Raw genomic sequence first — 15,801 nt, forward strand, 5'->3', positions numbered from 1 at the left:
TTCATAATGGCAAGTGATTTACAACAGTTAAAGTTCTCTATGAAATTAAAATCTGTGTCTATGTCCTTTCTTCCATCTGTGTCTTGTTTTCCATCATCAATAGCTTGTTAAACTAGGTCAAGTTAAAATTACTTTCATCTCATGCATCTCTTTTTCTTCTTTATAACTTTGTTCTCATTTTGTCTCCCTCTTCTCTGACATGGCAGTGGTCTGACTGTACACAGACAGCCAGTTCATTAATGACTTCCATATGAATGTCTTGTCTGTTAAAATATCATTATAGGAGAGGCAGTATAGTACAGTGGATTGAGATTCAACCTCAAAGCCAGGAAGACCTGTGTTCAAATCCTGTCACTGATACATCCTGGTTCTTTGACTTGAGCAAGTTATGAACTTCTTAGAGTTCTGGGCAACTCTCACAGACCTTAAACTGTAGGGGAGTTCCTGACCTGTGATGATAGAGGGGATTTCCTCATGGGGCATTCCTTATACTTGTAAAATCCCATTTCTAGGCTCTATCCTTAAAATATAATCAAACGCACGTGTGTGTGTGTGTGTGTGTGTGTGTGTGTGTGTGAGAGAGAGAGAGAGAGAGAGAGAGAGAGAGAGACAGACAGACAGACAGACAGACAGACCGACAGACAGAGACAGAGACAGAAAGAGGCAGAAAGAGAGAGAGGCAGAGAGATGCTGTTTGGTGCCTGTCATTCCCTGCATCTTCTGATACTTTTCCCACAGAAAGTGTCCATGATGTATGGGCACAAAACTTTCATGTAGCCTACAAGTCATTACCTTCTCTACCATATTTTGAGGGCAATTTTGTCTTTTTGTTTGTTTCTCAGGTCGTCATGGCCAAAGGGTGATAAGTGACTTTTTGGAGCTGGGTTTCTTCATGCTTAGCTAAGCTGCTCTTCCAAAGGCAAACTTAGTTTGTTGACCACACTATACTCAAAGTCTTTCCAGCATGATAGAAATTTCTTACAACTTGCACACTAGGATGAACATAGCCTTGAGGAACTCAGGGTCATCTCTCCTGGCTGCTAGGTGGAGGAATGGATAGAGTCAGAAAGACAAGAGTTCCAATCTTGCTTCAGGAACTTACTAGCTGTGAGATTCTGGGCAAACCGCCTAATGTTTCTGTGCCTCAGTTTCTTCATCTTTAAAGTGGGAGTGTTGGCTTCTAATTAGCCTCTGGATTTAGAGTCTGCCAGCCCTAAATCTATCAGCCTGTAAGTTATTTAGGTATCTAAAGAAAGGTAAATGGAGATGGCTAGAGATGGATGGATGGATAGAGATGTACATAGTTGGAGAGAGATTGATATTTAGATAGATAGATTGATAGATAGATAGATAGATAGATAGATAGATAGATAGATAGATAGACAGATAGATAGAGCATTTATCAAACATTATGTGCCAGGCACTGTGCTAGGTACTGAGATTACAAATACAAGAAAACAAGATGGTCCCTACTCTTAAGAAGCTTACTTTCTAATAGGGGGGATCTGCAAAGCAGAGCTGGGAGAATGTCCAGGCAGACAGTTTCAGAGAGTGAATTGGGCTGGGAGTACAGGGAGCATGGCAGGGCCCCCTCATGAATGCGGATCCCTATCAGAGATTCACCACTCAGACCAGGCCCCAGGACATGAAATGCCTTATCTCATCTAACTTAACCTCTCAGCCTCAATTTCTTTATCCATAAAGTGGTAATAATAATAATAATAATAACAATAACGCTGCCATTGCTGGGTAGTTGTGAAGACCAAAAATAATATACATAAAGCCAAACTCCTAAATGAATCTGGCTATTGTTGCTATGACCCAATGAAGCATCATTGCAGAGCTTTGCAGAACATAGAGTTTTAGAACTTGGAGGAACCTTAGATTATATGGTCACAGAAAGAGGGCATAGAAGTGGGAGGAAGCTGGCTGAGATGGGTCAGAGTGAGTGGTCCAGTTAGGAGAGAGTATAAAAGAGTCTAAAGATGGTGGTGATGGGCAGTGATGGGGGTGGGGGAAGTGGCCTTGTTTAAATATGATCTTCCCATTCTTAAGAGAGTCCAAACTCCTCAGTTGGCGGCTCATGTGATTTGCTTTGTGGAGCAGTCTCTGGCTGCTTCCCTCCACCCCACCCCCGCACCATACCCCACACCCTTGGTTCTGTCCGTGGGGCAAATGTGAAAAGTTCCAGTGAGTCTAAAGCAGCCTCTTTGATGGCTTTGAGAGCCTTAAGTCACCTGAGAGGAGATCAAAGAAGCTTTAATTGTCTACCATCCATTCTTTATCCATGGACAAGATATTCTTTTTCCCTCTCAGGTTAATAATGGGCAGAGTCATGGAAGGAATGGATGTATCATTAAGAAGGGAGAAACTGGTTTTAGAAGGATAATAAACCTTGAAAGTATTTTTTAAAGAAAACTAGATTTTCAGAAATCTGAATGACATATAGTGTTACAGCTGGGAGGGACTTTAGAGATTATTGATTACAACTCCTTCATTTTATAGAAAACAAGGCCTTGGAGAAGCCACATGGCTTGCTTGTGGTCACACAGAGATTCAGCAGGAGGGTCTAACCTAACCTAGTACTTGGATTTACCAGTTCAATCATCTTCCCACCACATCACAGAGGGGTCTCACCTATTGGATGAAGTGGCTTTTTAAATGCATACAAGAAAAACAGATACAAGGACAAAAAAGAGGACAGTCTTGCCCTTAAGAAGCTTATAGTCAGTGCAAAAATATTTATCAGGTGCCAGCTATGTGCCAGGCACTGCAGATACAAAGTCCAAAACAAAACCACACACACAAAAATAAAAAAAAACAACAGCCCCTACCCTCAAAGATCTCACAGTCAGGGGAGATAATCAGTTATTAAGCTACTAATTAATGCTAGGTGCTGAGGCTACAAATCCATCCACAACTGTTTATTAAATGTCTTCTGAAGGCCAGGCACAGTGCTGGGTGCTGGAGCGACAAAGATAAAACTGAAATAGTTTCCCCACGGAGTTTACAATCTACTCCAAAAGCAGCATGCACATCTACAAGTCTCTATACAAAGGAATTGTCCCAGCATTTATGTCACAGTTAGGGGTTCTAGAGCACTTTATGTATATTCATTGACTCATCTGAGGGTCACTATAGATGTGTGAGGATGTAAGGGCAGGCATTGTAACACCAACGTAACCCGAAGGGAAATTTGACACCCTTCCTTGCCCCTTTCCCTCAGCCTTGTAGGGGGGCGGGGTTTGCCCAAGCTTTAGCAAAGATTCCTTGTTTAAAAGCCCTCAGAGTGAAGCCTGGGGAGTGGAGTGGGGGAGGCAGCTAACCGAGAGAACGATAGTTAAATTGGAAAAATAACTCATCTCTTTTGGGGACTGTGTTTCTGGGCATGAGAGCAAAGCAGTCTTTATTTTGCAAATTACTGTGAACAGGAGTGTTTGGGGCTGACCTTTAAATCACACAAGACTGTTCTTCCCCTCCTTTGCTTCACTTACAGTAATTCTCACCCGCCTCTCCATCCCTGTGTAGGGCGTGCGGGCTGAGATGAATTATTAAAGATCGGTGCGATTATGATTCAAGGATTGAAAGCCAGAGTCCTCCTGGAATTCTGAATTCAAGGTTGGAACCTAATGGGCTGAGTGGCTGGGAGGGTCAGGCTGGGCCCATTGAGCCAAGGCATCTGGGAGAGAATGCAGCCTCCAAAGGGCCTCTTCTTTTCCTAAATGTCATTTGTATCTCTGGAGAGATATAAAGTCAAATTAGAGAAGGGAATCAGATCATAAGGGACTCAGTGGGAAGACTATAACCTTTAGAGAGGTCATAGTCTGACTCTTTGACTTTGAGATGTAGACTTGGAAAAGACTTAGAAACCGCTCTAACCTCTTCATTTACAGATGGTAAACAGTGGTGAGATCAGATGACTTTTAGTTAGAGGACTGTGTTCAAATCCTGATGCTTCTACTTACTACCTTGTAACCTCAAATAAATCCCTCCCTATCTCTGGGACTCAATCTCATCTGCACAATGAGAAGATTGAACTAGAGACAGATGACCCTCAGCCTCTATTCCGGCCCAAAATTTATGACCTTATGATTCTAGATGGGAAAATCAAGACCCGGAAAGGGCAAAGGATCATAGAATCATAAATTTAGCTTGGAAATATCTGAGATGTCACTCAATCCAATGCCCTCTTTCGCAGATCATATACAACCCAATCCAGTCCCAACAAGTATTCATTAAGCATCTACTATGTACAAAGCATGGCACTAGGCACTGGCATAATCAACCAATAAGTATATATTAAGTGCCTGCTGCGTGCCAGGCACTGTGCTAGGGATAAATATACCAAGAATGAAGCAAAGGGGATAAGAAGGAGATGGCCGAATAGCCTCTACCCTCAAGGAACTTGGAAAGGGGCCAAAGAGTCTGGCCCAGCTCCCAGGTCCCCAGGCAGCCCAAAGGAATAGTCACCAGCTATGGTCAGCACTAAGGACAGTTCCAAGCATACAGCATAGTGCCCATAGCACTGCCCTCTAGAGATTTGCTGGCCACAATTATAGAATTCTCTTGCTGCCTGGGTCCCTAATCCAGTGTCATTGAATGCAAGTTTGAGATTCATAACAGGCAAAGATTAAAGTGCCCAAGGAGAAATGGCTTACATTGATGGATTAATTGATTCACTTAATTAATTGATTAATTCAATGAGTATGAATGTGTCAGATACAAGAGAAAGGAAAGATGCAATCACTGCCTTCACAGAACTGAAAGTCTTAATGAGGAGACAAGGTTAATTCAGAGTACTCAAAGAATAATGAAAGAATTTGAAGAGTGACATAAGGAAAGTCAGAGGATAATAGAGTTTCAGCTGGGAGGGACTTCAGTGTCCATTGATTCCAATGTCTTCATTTTACAGATGAAGAAACTGAGGCAGAGAGGTTAAGTGACTGGCTCAGGGTCACATAACAAATAAGTGCCTGAGGTGGGATTTGAATTCAGATCTTCCTGATTTCAAGTCTAATCAATGCTCTACCTGTGACAATATGCTGTCTCTCAAAATGGATACGGAGGAGGAAAAGATCACTTCCAGCTTGGGGGAGAACAAGATAGGTCATAGGAAGATTACCTGGAGGAGTGGGTATCTGAGGTATGCCTTGAAGGATGGACAAGTTTTTGACTCCCTAAACAAAAGCATGAAGTGGGAAGGTGTGGATCATGCCTGATTGGAATACTGAGAATCCGACTAGACAAGTATACAAGAGTAGAGGGAGATAAAACCATAAAGGTAGTTTGAAGCCAGATTGTGGAGGCCTCGAAGGCCAGGATCACAAGGTTAGATTTGATTCTCTTGGTCAGCACCTCCCAAAGTAACCTGGTCATAGAACACTTTTGAAATTCCCTAATACAGCCTCAGATGCTTCTCAGAAGATTCTGAGGGTGCAAAGGGAGTTTGGAGACATTTTGGAGCAAAATAGAGGAAATTTAGCCTATTTTTATCCTAAAAAAATTGCTGCACATAATAAGCATTTTTGATACATACATAATGTCATGTTTAATGCATCAGAGGGAAAAATACCACCAGCACAGGCCCTTGCTCTGATTCACATGGCATCATCTTGGAGATGCTGTCCTCATGAGTCACCTCTTCTAAGTCAGCCCCAGAGTCACTTTGATGGATCCTTGTTTGACTGGTGCAGGTGCCAGGCTCCCCAGGCCTTCCAATCTTTATGATTCTGGGCCCAAAATCTCATAAATCCTCCATTCAGCCCCTCCCCCACTCACCATGGTCTGGAGGCTGTCTCCTGGGTCTTTAAAGAAGCTATGGTTATCAGGGTACTGTCCATTTGCTATCCCTGAGGGTCTGGCACAGTGCATAGAACACTGAGCCTGGAGGCAGGAAGGCCAGAATTCAAATCCAACCTCAGGCAGTTACAATTGTACATCCCTGGGCAACTCACTTAACCACCTTCTGCCTCAGTTTCCTCTTTTATAAAATGGATATAATAATAGCACCTACCTCCTGTGGTGGTTGTAAGTCTAAAAAGAGATAAATTTGTAAAGTGCTTTTCAAACCTTAAAGCCCAGATACATTTGAGCTTCTTCATCATCATCATCATCCTCTCCTTTTCAGCTCATATCCGTATTCAATGATGTTTCTTATACCATTTATTGTGTGAAAGTCACCACTAGTAGCAAGCCACATCAAGAACCTCAAGGGTAATAATGAAAAAGAGAATGGAACGGAAGGATCATACCTAAAGTTTTCTATGAATTGGTTATCATTAAACCAATGTGGTACTGGTTAAAAAAAAGTGGTTAATTAGTGGAACAGAGTAGGTACACAACATGTAAAAGCAAACCGTATCATAATTTTTTTTTATTAAGTCAAAGACCCCAGTTACTGAGGAAGATTCCCTCTTTGAGAAAAACTGCTAGGAAGTTGGACAGCAAACTGGCAGAAACTAGGTTTAGACTAAGACCTCACACCACATACCAAATGTTGTCAGCCATAACATCAGTCATTCCATCAGCCACTGGGTCACCAGTAATTTTGATCAAATGAACTAATATAAAGCATGTTGAAAACTATAAATAGTCATATAAACATGGATTAATTTGATTAATAATAGGTCTATCATCTAGGTGTTCCATGATTCATAGGTATCCAGCATCCTAAGAAGATTGGCTCAGACCTAGAATTTCACTGACATAAGGAACGCCCAGTGAGGAGACTCCCTTTGGCAGCACACAGCAGGGACCTGCTGTGCATTTCCTGGAGCTCTGAGAAGCTGTTACTTCACCCTGGTCACATGTCCAATATAGGACAGAGTCAGGACTTGAACCTTAGTGTTCCTGACTCTAAGTCCAGGATGCTACACAATTATTATGGTGATGCTGCCCCTTTTGCAGATGAAGAATCTGAGGTGCAGAGCACTTTGGTGACTTGTTAGGGTCACACAGTCAGTATTTGCAGGGATGGAAACTGCAGCCAGGTTTTCCTGTCCCCAAGGCTAGCTCTCTCTCCACTATACTCCATTGCGCTTTGTTAGAATATTGGTATTTCAAAGGTGGTGTTGTTGTTATTGTTGCTGTTGCTACACTCCGTGTGTGTGTGTGTGTGTGTGTGTGTGTGTGTGTGTGTGCACTTGGGCTTCATTGAAAACACTGTCACATTTCCCAGAGGCACTCCAACCTGCTCTCCTCTTCCTGCCCAGTTTTTGCCCCTGCATGTTATCTGTGTGTTCACCTCAGCTGCATGTACTGATGGAGCAACCTTCACCTGTACCACAGCCTGTGCAATGCTGCAGGCTTCCTGATCCACATCTGGCCACTGCACTCAGATGGCTCCAGAGAATAAAGTGAGGCTGGTAACTTTGCCCAGCCCTCCCTCACTTAAATCCAATTCACGTGCAGGTCATGGCATCACCTCCTTGATGTCCTGGTCCTCTTCCAGACTGAAGAACAAACAACAACAATAATAACAGCCTGAGCAATAGGCTTTTGTCGTCCACTTTGTATTTCCTGTGTAGATAGTGGGCTGGACGCTGAGCGACCATGGGACTCATTGAGGAGTCTCTGTAACGTTCCAGGGCTTAACATCATCAGCACAATCTTATCTGCAAAGAGGAGCTTCTTCAGGATCTCACCATCTCCATGGAATCTCACCTCTATCGGATGTTAGCCATAACAGTGCTGCTGGTTTCCTATTTTAACCAATTATTCTTGCCAAGGAGATGTTAACCTCTGTTGTTTCTGTCTTTCTGAAAGCCTGAAAGTGCTGTCAGTACCCTGGGATGGAGCCTCAGATGTTCCCACCTTAGCTCTAGCTTTGGGATTCAAGTATTTGAAGGGCTGTCACTGGGAAGGAGAATTAATCTTGTTCTGGTTGGAGCCGGAGGGCAGAGCCACCGTGGGAGGCACAGAGAGGCAGATTTCAGGGCAACATAAGGAAATACATTATAATGATTAGAGAGGTCTTCCATGCCTGATGAGGTAGTGAGCTCCCCCTCCCCTACCCCCAACACTGCAGGTGTGTGAGTAATGGCTGAATGACCTTCCAGAGACATGGTAGAAGGGAATCTTGCACTGAGAGACAAAGGTTGGATGTGACAGTCTCTAAAATGCTTTCTAGCTCATGTCAGATTTATGGTTCAGGATTCTGGGTTCAGATACTGCTTCTGCTCCCTATGTGACCTCTAGGAAATCACTTAACCTCTCTGGGCTTGAGTTTCCTCTTCTCTACAATGAGAGAGTTAGATAAGATCATTTCTGACCTCTCTTCTACCCATGAATCCTATGGGCTTTGGGAGGGAAGGCCCAGGGGATAGAAACCATCCCCTCACCACCTCCCTGAGGCAAGACATGGTGCTTAGAGAGTAATTTGGGTAGCTCTCTACAGAGATTTGCCAGCCCACATCACAGGCTGCCCAAAGCACACTCAGCCCCTAGCCCAGGGAAGTCCCACTGGGCTGGAGTTTTGCTGGATTTTTTCCCCCTGGGCAGAGAACAAGTAGAAGGCCTCAAACCCCCGGGGGTTTCCCAAGCTACAGGAAAGCTGTGTATATGCTACAGCAGAGTAATAATCAGCCTTACCACAGCACACGTGGCGGCAGCACTACAAAACCCTCTACAGTTACAAAGCGGGTCGTGGTTTTTAACAAGCTTTCCCATTTACAAAACACTTTCTAGCCTACAGTTTTTGCAGAATTCACAGCATAGACAGTCATGGCATCCAGCCAGCCAGCCACCTGTCCAACAATGGAACAACAAGCATTTATTAAGCTCCTACTGTGTGCCAGCATTTATGCTGGGTTTGGGTGATAGAAAGACAAAAAAGGAAATGATCCCTGCTCTCAGGAAGCTTAAATTCAAAGAGGAGGAATATAGAAATGGAAGCAGAAGAGCTTGATTTTGCGGTATGATTTTTCTGTGTTACAAAGGATGGATGGTTTGATGGCAGGGGAGGTATATATCAGGAAATAATTATAGTGTGAAAAAAGACATCAGTAAATAAACAAGCAAATACATAAGATGTGGAGCCTTTTGGGATGTGGCCTAGAGACTTCACTCCAACACACGGGTTCTTTACCTACTTACCTGCTGCTGAAGCCCCCAAAGGGCAGCAGGAACCACACATCCATCTGCTTCCCTTGTCCATGGAGGGGGATTTGTTTTGTTTTGGAGGGGATCTGTGATTTCATCTTGGTAGAGAATTCCCAGGATGGAAACTCCCTCCTCCGGTGCAGATTGGTACCTGCTTTTCAAGTTATAGTCTTTGGGAGGCGTTGGGAGGTTGGGTGGCTGGCTTAGAGACACACAGCTAGGATGTGTCAGCAGAGGTGGGAGTGGGAAACAGAACAGGTTTCCTCAATAGCTCATAAAGACTTCCTGGGACCCCCAAGTGACACTAAGGAAACACGGGTGAGAAAAGGGCCTTTGCTGGAGAGCATCTCTCCTTGACCACTGCCCAGGAGCATCCCCAACAAGAGGGTGCAAGTATCTGTGCGCGTGTATGTCCTTGTCTGTGTCTCATGTTAGCAATGCCAATTATCTATTCCAGGAAGCCACCTGTCACTTCTATTCCTTGCCACCAGCTGCCCTGGCCTCCCCAAATTCCTGAAAGGGGGTGAGTGGATTAACTGAGCAACAGAACCCTGGCCTGTGCCGATGGAGGCTCAGACCTTCTTGGGGCTCCAGAGAGCTCCCCCAGCTGCTCCCTGGCTGCATAAACAAGCTTATTTTTAGAGCCAGGCTCTTTCCCAGATGCTAGGATGGGAGCCCAGCTGAGATTCCTGATGACCTGAGCAAGCCCAATTACTGAAGAATGAGCTCTACCTAGAACCATTATTAACATATGAGAAACATGCAGAGGGAATGAGAGGGACGTAGAAAGGAGAGAGAATGAAAGAGGAAATGAGAAATCGCATCACAGAAACCAGAAGATTGAATCAGAGCAAGGAAGCAAAATGAAGATGGAATTCCACAAGGAAAGAAAGGAAAAGGAGTGAGGAGGAAAGGAAGGAAGGAAGGAAGGAAAGAAAGAAGAAGGGAGGGAGAAAAGGAAGGGAGGGAGGGAGGGTAAGAGAAAGGGAGAAAAGAGGGGAGCAGATATCTTTATTTTCCTTTATATCTCTTCTTAGTGGGGGATGGGAAATGCCAGGCTCACATTGCAGTGGATGGTGGAGAAGCAAATATTAGTAATTATCCTTAATAGTCTCTGCTCTTCTTGTCCTCTATTTAATGGGCATCAGATGGAAAAGTCCTGGGATCAGCCTGTCTTTACTTTTGTTTTTTTTTTTAAACGTCTGACATTCTACAGACTATTACAAAGTGATGGTTTTTTGCAATTGAATAAGTATTGGGATGTCAGCCCATCTTTTGTAGACTGACTGAAACCAACAAATCCTGTCCTGAGGAATGACATTCATGCATTTCTCTGTGTGTCTGGGACATGAATTCCAGCTTATTGCCACATGATTTTGATCTCCTCTGCAAGGTTCCTGTATTTGAAAAGATTTCCAATCCATGGAGCCTGGAGATGAGGAGCATTCAGTTTGGTAACATCTATTAAAAGCATTCTGGAATGCTTATGGGTCAATATTAGCATCATCATCCCCCATTAGTCAGTGAAACTCAGGGCATTGAATTCAAGATTCCTGGCTCCCAGTCCTGGGGTTATTCCACGGGGTTACTGGGCTTGGCTGCCCGGTAGCAGGGATTGACTGGGAACGGGTTGCAACATCCACAATCCCTTGTCAGTTCCACTGGGGGCACACCCTGGAGATGGACAGGTAGGCTGAGGGATGGGCAAAGGATAGACCTGAGGACAGAATCTGCTCCTTCGACCTCTTTCCTGTTGGATATTGATCAGCTGAGCCAGCCAGAAGCCACAGGTAGTATGAAGAGCCTTGAACTTGGAGGCAATCAGCCTGAGCACAGGTCCTTGCTCTACCACTAACCTGTTCTGTGGCCTTGGGCAGGTTACCTCCCCTCTCTGGCCCTGAGGTTCCTCCTCTGTGCCATGGAGGTGCCCACCTCATGGGTCTGCAGGAGGATGGGCTGAGGTAATGGCTGGGAAAGCACTTTATTAACTGTGAAGGGCGATGGCAATGTGAGCAATGGGTCCATTTCATGAGGTTGAACAAATCCAGCTACTAAGTTACAGGAAGCAAGTCCAGTTGTCCTGTCATCTTGAATTTATTTTGTGTATCCTATGTATGTCTATGCTGTCTCCTCCAATATAATGCAGGTTTCATGAGGGCAAGAATTTTTTTTCTTTTTTCTTTTGCATCCCCTGCTCCTAATACAGTAGTGCCTGGCACACCGTAGATCCATAATAATTGCTAGATGATTGGGTGATAATGACCCTGGGAGGTGATTGAATTATTATTCCCATCTTATATGAGAAAACTGAGGCTCAGAGAGGGAGAAATGATTTGCCCAGGGTTACAAGACTAATATCTGATTGAAGAGTTCCTTCCTTCCTTCCCTCCCCTCCCCTCCCCTTCCTTCCCTTCCCTCCCCTCCCCTCCCTTCCCCTCCTCTTCCTTCCCTTCCCTTCCCTTTTCCTTTTGTTCCCTTCCCTTCCCTCCCCTCCCTTCCCTTCCCTTCCCTTCCCTTCCCTTCCCTTCCCTTCCCTTCCCTTCCCTTCCCTTCCCTTCCCTTCCCTTCCCTTCCCTTCCCTTCCCTTCCCTTCCCTTCCCTTTTCTTTCCTTCTCTTCCCTTCTTTTCCCTTCCTCCTTTCCTTTTTCCTTCCTTTCCTATGCTTCATGTTCCATACTATTTTCATCATACCTGGCCCCTCTCTCCATCACATAACACAGACAGACAAAAATAGAAAAGCTCTATTTCAGAAAACCCGAACCTCTTTGTCTCCATCACCAATCCCCTGGCTATCTGGAGTGATGTGGACACCCAGATGAAAACAATGTCCATTTCCACCTGGGTGCCTGAGTCAGAATTCTGACAAGAAATCAAACTGTCTCCCCTTCTGACTCATCAAACTGACTTAGTTCCTCGATGATGAGGAGCCATGTATTACAAGAGCTCTTTCCTAGCATTTTCACTTCTGGGAGGGGCGGAATCCCTCTAACCCTTCCATGGGCACAGGAATAGTCCCTCCCCTCCCATGTTGCTGCACTGGTTCGCTGGGGTCACCCTTCTTCTCTCAGGCACTCAAGGTCAGAACTTCATGTTCAACACTTCTCTCTCCCTTACCTTTTTTATTAGCCAGTTACCAGATCTTTTTTCACTCTACCTCTTCAGCATCTTTCACACCCTTCCCTTCCTATCCACTAACCCCTCCTTCATCACCTCCTGCCTGTACTATGGCAAAGGACTCCTAATTGAACTCCCTGCCTCCTCTCTCCTCCTCTAATCTAGCTTGTACACACAACCAGATTCAGACTCATCTTCCTAAAGCACAAACCTAATCAAGCTATTCCCCTGCCCAAAAAACCCTCAGTGATTCCCTACTGCTGCCTCTCTCTAGAATTGAATGTCATTGTACATTATTACCTGCCTGATGAACATGCTCACTTAGGATATGTCAAAGGCATCTTCCAAAAAGGAACTCACTACGTCCCCACTACACCCACCGTCCTTCCAAACGTCCCTATGTATGCAAAGAACACCATCTTCCTTCCAGATGCCAGGTTTGCAACCTTGGAATCATCCTCCAATTTTTCTTCTTCTTCACTGCCCACCCCCACCCTCAATGTCCAATCATTTGCTAGTCTAGTCGATTTTACTACTATGATATCTGTCCCGTCCATTCCTTTCTGTCTATAGCTGCACTCAGAGTCAGACTCAAGTCAATAAGCATTAATTTAATGCCTACTATGTGACAAAGATGAAAAATAATCCCTTTGGCCAGTCAACAAACATTCACTACATAACTTCTGTGCATTGGATACTATGCATGGTGCTGGGAATAAAAAAAACCAAAGGGAAAAAAAGAAATAATTCCTGCCTTTAGGGAGCCTACACTTTCCTGGGGGATATAGCAGGTATGCAGTGAATGAGTGGGAAAGCATGTATTAAGTGCTTACTTACTGTATCCCAAGCACTGGGGATACAAACAGAAAAGGGGCTCGACAGGAGCTCACACTCTAATGCTGGTGGATAATCCGAATTAAAGGCAGCTTCAAGTCCTGAGGGCAGCAGCAGGGCAGATGGCAAGGCCCAGACTTCTATCTTCACCTCTGCCTTCCTTCCACCCTGCTGCGCTCTGTCTTGGGAAACTTCTCTTATTCCCATCCCCCCTCCAGGTACGAATCCTAGAAGTCCCCAGTTAGAAGGGGTCTGCCTCAGAGATCACTTTACAAGTGAGGAAAGTGGAGCCCAGAGACAGCAAGAGTCACACAGTCGGTTGAAATGGGCTTGGAACTCGGGCCTCCCGACACCCGGCCCAGTGAGATTTTGACTGACCTATGCTTTTCTCCTCCCCTACATAGTAGAGACGTGAAAATTCCATTCCTTAAGGGACTACTATATACAGTACACTGCGCTCAATGCTGGGGATGAGTGGCATAAAAAGAGTTATGGAATCACAAAATCTGACCCTAGGAAGGAATGTTGAAGGCCGGCCTGGGCCCAAATAGGAATCCTGCTACAAGGGCTCATCCTGCCTCTTTGGAAGATGTCCAGTGAGGGGGAAACAGCATCCCACCCCTTCCCAAGCCCCCCCCCACACACACTTTGGGGCTGCTCTTAATGTTAGACACTTTTTCAGGATGCAGTCTGTGACTTCATCTCCATTACCCAGTGCTCCTCTTGGGGCTCTCTGAGATAAGAAGACCAAACCTAATCTGTCATTCAAAGCCCCAAAGAGTTCTCCTATCTCCCTGTCCCCCCAAGCCTTTTCTTTCCCAGGTCAATGCTTCCTGGTTCATCCCCTGGTCTTCGTGTTACCTGGGCTCCAGGCCTCTCCCCAACCTGGCTGCCCTCCAAGGACCAAGAGACCCAGCTCAGCCCATGGGCTCCACTCCATCCGCTCCCTTGGGGAATTTCCCAGATTCACCTTCTCTCAAATACCACTTTCCCCTGACTTTGGTTACTTCACTTCTAAGCCACTTATCAGAAGCCATGGGGGTCATACACTAGTAGGAATATGGGCCAAGTCCCAGAATCCAAAGTACCAGCGGATCATTCGCTCTGGTTTTGGTAGGAGAGGCAAGATCCGATGACTGCGAAGCCCAAAGGACGCAGCTGTATGAGTGAGGGAATGGATTGAACTCATAGAACATTAGAGCTGGGAGGGGCCTCAGGACAGGGAAGGTCAGATCTGGGAGGGGCCCGAGAACAGGGAAGGTCAGAGCTGGGAAGGAGCTTAGAACAGGAAAAGTCAAGGCTGGGAGGGAGCTTAGAACAGGGAAGGTCAGATCTGGGAGGGGCCCGAGAACAGGGAAGGTCAGAGCTGGGAGGGGCCTGAGAACAGGGAAGGTCAGAGCTGGGAGGGGCCTGAGGACAGGGAAGGTCAGAGCTGGTAAGAGCTTTAGTGTTCTGTATGTAAACTGTAAATTTACAATCAGGAACTATTGATGGCTTTTGGGCAGAGAAGTAGAGACCAGGGCTAGCTTTGGGATGTCTAGTTGTTTGTGTAGCAACGATGGAGGGAAATGTTATTTACAATCAAAGTTTAACAGTTAATAGTCCCACTTTCTCATGCTGTGCAGACCCCAGGGCCAGAAAGAGCCCACGAGCCATGAGGCAGGGAGCTGAGGGCCAGTGGGGCCCGCCAGGCACCATCATTTGCTTTGAATCCAAGATGATGTTATGCATGAGCCAGGGGCAGGGAAACAGAAACTGGACCAAGCCGTCGGCAGAAACTCTCGACTCTGGATGTCATGGGCCCAGCTTCAGGCAGGCGAGCAATGGCCCCTCTTCCCTCCCTCCCTCCCTCCCTCCCTCTTCGTTCCCTGAGCATCCCCTGAGAGCCAAGAGAAACAAACATCCAATTACCTGCAGAATTGTCAGTCAGAGGAAACCTGTCTCTCCCCATTTAGACTTTACCAACAATTAATTAAGCTCTCAGCAAATAACAGGTTTGCCTATGAATCTCAGTGGCAGGGATCTTGGGAGGAGTCAAGATCGTCAGAGCTGGGAAGAGCCTTGGAAATCTAGATGCTCGAAGATGGAATGTGAGAGCTGGAAAGGACATTAGAACATAGTGGTGATAATCCCATTAGACTGTAAGCTTCTTGAGGCCCAGACTGGGGCCCAAGGAGGTTGAGTTCCTTGAAGCCATCCAGCTGAGTGGCAGAGCTGAAGGAGGCATATTGCATAGGCCTCTCCAGGTGGATGGATGGGTAGCCCCTGACATTGTTTCATCAGTGCATATATTTTGAACAGACAGACCAGCAGCTTGACCCAGAGTAAAAGCCAGATTGCATTTGGGAAAATGGCCCACCATCTTGTGTGTGTGTGTGTGTGTGTGTGTGTGTGTGTGTGTGTGTGTGTGCCTTGTTCCCACAGAAGCCTGTCTCTTTATTGCTGTTTTTTCCTCAAAAACGTCTTGTGGCTACGAACCACCGAACACCCATGACCTCAGAAAGACGGGAATTGCAGGTGACCCAAAGGATAATGGAGAGGCTTGAGGTGGGCGTAGTGAGATTGCAGTGTTACTCGAAATGATTTGCTCAGGAGAAGTGTCAGGAAAGACATCATTGAGGATGTGTAAAGGTTAATGATGTAGCTCCTAACTAAAGCTCGGAATAATAGACGGTCAGCCCCAGGGCTTCTCTGGTCACCCTGAAATGTGAAAAGAAGAAGGCAGCTCCCCCTGAACAGATTTTCTCTGGGGAA

The sequence above is a fragment of the Phascolarctos cinereus genome, unplaced genomic scaffold, assembly GCF_003287225.1.
Source record: "Phascolarctos cinereus isolate Bilbo 61053 unplaced genomic scaffold, phaCin_HiC Scaffold_1;HRSCAF=81, whole genome shotgun sequence".
Taxonomy (NCBI): Eukaryota; Metazoa; Chordata; class Mammalia; order Diprotodontia; family Phascolarctidae; genus Phascolarctos; species Phascolarctos cinereus.